This window comes from Myotis brandtii, unplaced genomic scaffold (assembly GCF_000412655.1).
Source record: "Myotis brandtii unplaced genomic scaffold, ASM41265v1 scaffold834, whole genome shotgun sequence".
Lineage (NCBI taxonomy): Eukaryota > Metazoa > Chordata > Mammalia > Chiroptera > Vespertilionidae > Myotis > Myotis brandtii.
The window spans coordinates 229,356-234,413 of record NW_005371386.1 but is presented as its reverse complement, the minus strand read 5'-3'; positions in this window follow the sequence as shown (position 1 = coordinate 234,413).

Here is a 5,058-nt window from a genome sequence, read left to right as displayed (position 1 = left end):
GTGTGTGTGTAAAGATGGACATCTCAGCCAAAGAAGAGACAATTCAACATTTTTTCCTCTTTCTATTCCTCTTGGTTCCCCAGAAATTGGAGGGAGCCCACCAGCACTGTAAGATCTCCTTACTCATCTACTGATTCAAAAGCTTACCCCCTTCATTCACACCCCGAATAGTTGTGCCAGGTAACTGAGCAACCCTTAGCACCTTCAAGTTGACACATAAAATTAACCCATCACAGTGACCCTAATCAAAGAGCACCCAAATGAAGACTCCAAGCTCAGGTTTCAGGGGCTGGTACGTTTGGGTAGGGGGACCTTAGGCAAGAACTCAGTTGCCCTGCAAAATGAGGATCATGGTGCTCACCCAGCTTAGTGGATGCTTGTAAGATCCAAAGAGATGGTGCATGGTGAGGTCTTGGCATTGGGCCTGGCATAGAGTAAGAGCTCAATAAATGAGTGTTTCCTTCTTTTTCCCTCCCAGCAGAAGCCCCCAACATTCTTCCCCCTCAGTCTCATGCTCTACTCCTGAGGTGAGGGAAGAGAGCCCAGCACAAGCCACCCACTGGGACTTAGCTTCTGCATGGAGCCTCCCTGATCCTGCTTCACCCAAACAGCTGTAGCAGTCAGCCTGGGGGTACTGGTGGGGGTTGGGAGGTGGGGAGTGATGGGTAGGAGTTGGCATTATTGAGTAAAGATTGGATTCATCCCTGGTGGTTATCAGAAAAAAACACTTGCAGACCTCAGGTGTGCCTCACCAGCATGGCCAAGGGTGAACCTGAGGAAGGGTAGTGAAGGATTGAAGAAAAGACAGACAAGAGAATACAGCTGGGGCTCAGTGGATCTCCCATGCCTGGATGAGGACACAAAACACCCAGCCTGCAAGCTGATGCTTTATTTTATAGTCTGATTAAAATAAGAGTAGATAAACTTGTATACAAATGTTCCTGTTTTGACAACACTTGCTGCACCTCCCACAGCACATTAGCTACTTAGGAAGGAATTAAGGAGGGCTACAAGGTCAGGCTTAATTGTGGTAGGAGAGCTCTGCCACAAGTAAGTTTGTGGCCCTGCCACAAGTAAGCCTGAGGCTTGACCCTATAGCCGCTCGCTATACTCAGGATACCTCTTCCACTGGCTGCTCAGACTAGATGACATGTTAGTGTTGAAAGCAGGGCTGTACTATTGAGCATTTTTAAAATCTGCTATTATGTAGATGCTACTCGAGTATAAATATTTTTGTGAGGATTTATGTAAATGTCTGTGGTGATATATGTAAATGTTAGGTGATTTATGTAAAAGTGCCTTTTAAAATGATAACAGAATTTTATTACTTTTAAAGAATGCTCTTTCATATTGCCTTAAAACTGTTTAACTGTGTTGGAAGACTCAAATCAAACTTTAAAACTGGTTTTCAAGATCAGTGACCAGGAATTGTTTCTTCCCTAAATACATTGAGAATAATACCCTTGACAGTATTTTTTCAGTGGATAGTGTCAGTTTGGGAAGTGAAGAATCCTGGGTTTTATTTTGGTCAAGAACACATACCTGGGTTGTAGGCTCCTGGGGCTGGTCATGAGGGCTGATCAGAGGTATACAGGAGGCAGCCAATCCATATATCTCTCTGCCATTGGTGTTTCTGTCGCTCTCTCTCCCTTCTACTAACCCCAAAAATCAATGGATAAATAACCTTTAGTGAGGATTAAATTTAAAAATGAATGAATAAACAAATAAAATTATAGTAGTACATATAGAAAACTGAAAAAAAATCATTTAGAATAATAAAATTTTAGAGCTGGACATATTATAGCTAGCTTTTTAAAAGTAGACTTTATGGCCTAGCTGGTGTGTCTCAGTGGTTGAGCGTTGACTTATGAACTAGGAGGTCATGGTTCAGTTCCCAGTCAGGGCATATACCCCCTTTGCCAGCTCAATCCCCTGTGTGGGGCCTACAGGAGGCAGCCAATCAATGATTCACTCTCATCGGTGATGTTTCTATCTCTAATCCTTCCCCCTTCCTCTATGAGATCAATACAAATGTTTTAAAAATTAGATTTTATTTATCAGAGCAGTTTCAGGTTCACAGAAAAATTGAGCAGAAGGTAGAGAGTTCCCCTAGACCCCTGCTACTACACACTCACAGCCTCCCCACTACCCACACCCTCAACACACCCCACAATCCCCACTGGGCAGTACGTTTGTTACAACTGATGGACCTGCACTAACAGAGCCTTGTCACCGAAGTGATAAATGGTGATGGATGGAGACTTGGCTTGGGGTGGAGAACACACAATATGGTGTACTGGTGATGTGCTGTAGATTTGTGCACCAGAAACCCCTACAATTTTGTTAGCCAGTAAATTCAATGAACAAAAATTAATAAATAGATAAATTCAATACATTAAAAAACACACAAAGGAAACGGGGCCATCAACAGTTCTTATTAAAGACCAAGCAGAAATAAAATAAGACTCTCAATTCTACAAATATTGTAAAAAGGGCCAATGGAATTTTGATTGGGATTGAATCTGTAGATTTATGGAAATTGACTCCTTAACCATATCAAGCCATTCAATATCTCTCCATTTATGTAGGTCCCTTAACTTCTGTCAGTCTGTTTTATAGTTTTTAATATGGGTCTTGGCCATATTTTATTACATTTATCCCTAAGTATTTCATGCTTTTTGGATGCTGCTGCAAATGGAATTTTATTTTCAATTGTCTGTAACTCAAAGCTGGCATAGTAATCCACTGGACTTTTATATATGATTTTTTAATAAATTTATTTTATTGATTTTTGAAGGAGAGAAATGGAGAGGGATAGAGAGTTAGAAACAGCGATGAGAGAGACACATCGATCAGCCGCTCTTACACACCTCCCACTGGGGATGTGCCCGCAACCAAGGTACATGTCCTTGACAAGAATCAAACCTGGGACCTTTCAGTCCCCAGCCTATGCTCCATCCACTGAGCCAAACCAGTTCAGGTTATATATTGATCTTTATGCTGTTCCTCTGCTGCATTCACGAAGTTCAGGGTGTGTGGGTGTAGAGTCTGTAAGCTTTTCTCTAGACATGTCTAAGTTGTTTGCAAGTAAGGACAGTTCTTTCTTCCTTTCTTATTTGTTCGGCTTTTCTTTCTTGCCTTGCCTTGTGCCTGATCCGTGGAGAAAGCATTCCATCCTTCCTGATTAAGTGTGAATTTGGCTCTAGGATGCTTTTTTCTTTTTGTTTTTGTTTTTGTGTTTCTGTTTGGCTCTAGGATTTTTTGAGATGGGCCTTTATCATGTTGACAAATTATCTTATATCCCCTTTTGCTGAGAGTTTTCAAAATATCCTCAATAGCTAACTGAATTTTGTGACATGTTTTTTTCTAGTCTTTGGAGATGATCATATGATATTTTCATTTTTAATCCTTGATACGCTTAATTGTATTGATTGATTTTCAACCATTATCCCAACCTTGCATTCCTGGGAAAAGCCTCTCTTGGGAATTAAATAGAAAAGTTGACAGGCATAGAGCACACAGCCTATGGTGCTCCTGTTCCTGCACCGTTACTCTGATATTTGCTGTCAGCTTCTGGAAGCAGCCCTTGAGTGAAAAATCTCTGAGCTGATTAGATTTAACATTCAAAGGGAAGTGACAAGGTAATTCTAATGCTCTCATAAGCCAGAATTTTTTTCTGAGTTATGACATGGGTATTGTGTAAGCAATGACCCTATGGAGATTTGCAGGGAGCCATCGCTGACTGAGGACCTTTGAGGGTTCTGATTCCACTGCCGAATCTCCTACGCAAAAGATATGATCCCTGTCCAGCGGCCCTTCTGTGTCTGGGCCTTTGGTCTCCCCGACACTGTCCTCAGGAATATCACTGTGGCATCACTGTGGCATCACTGAGTTGGCATCACTGTGGCAGAGCTGACGAGGGAGAAAGGTCACATGATGACAAAACGTCCTAGATGTTCATCATTGGGCTGTGTGCTCCTAAATGCAAAGCATATTCTGTGAAGATAATGAACAGTTGTATCTGTGTGGCTCTCTCCTGGGCACCTGCATGTGCAGGTGTTTTAGCTCAGTTTTCCAAGGAGAACCTGACACAGGGATGCAGGCTCACAGGACTGATGGGGTGGGGGTGAGGGGGACTCTCAGGAAAACAGCCAGAATACAGAGGTTCAAAAACTTAAGGAAACCTTTGCTACATTTGAAAGGGCGAGGGCTACGCCCTCCATCTTGCCCCAAATCCTCCATTTTGGGCAGCAGCCATGTGCTCAGCAAGGAGCTTCTTCCCGGAAGCCCAAACCTCTGCTAGCCACACCTAGGATTTCTTTAAACTAACCAATGAGAATCAAGGGAAGTGCGCGCCATAGATATGACCACATCCTGTGTAACAAGACACCGACTTGCGCCCGGCCAATCGGCAGGGCCCACAATCCTCTCTCCTCCACTTACTCCAACCACCCTATAAAACCCCTCTCCGCACAGAGTTCCCTCTGTCTCTGCTGCTTGCCGCTGCGTCGGTGAGTGGGTCGGGGAGCCGAGCTAGCTAGAATAAAGACTCCTTGCTTTTGCATTGGACTTGGCTGGCTCCCTGGTGGTCTTTGGGGGATCCTGAAATCTGGGCATAACATTCCCAGCTTCCCCTGACATCACAGGAGATATGGGTATTGAGTGATCTGCAGAGGAGGTGCCCCTGGAGGGCTCCTGGTTGGTTTTATGGGATGCCTGGGGCAGGGCTGACTAGGGGCTTCCCTTCCATGGGAGTGAATCCTTATAAGATGTGGGAGCCAGGGGCCATGAGCAGCCTACACTCACAGCAGTTGGGCACAGGTGTGCCCAGTACTGAGGTCTGGACATGACTCTTTTTAAAATCTATATTTTTATTGAGTTCAGAGATTAAGGGAGAGAGATGGAAACATCAGTGATTAATGCTGGGGTTCTTGTTCCAGCATTACAAAGGGTTCAGGAAATCTGGAGAAGGCTGTGCATAGATTAATAAAGAGTCCAGAGACAAAGTATAATTTTGAAAGGCATTTGGGGGTCAGAGGAGCTTAGTTTAAAGGAAAC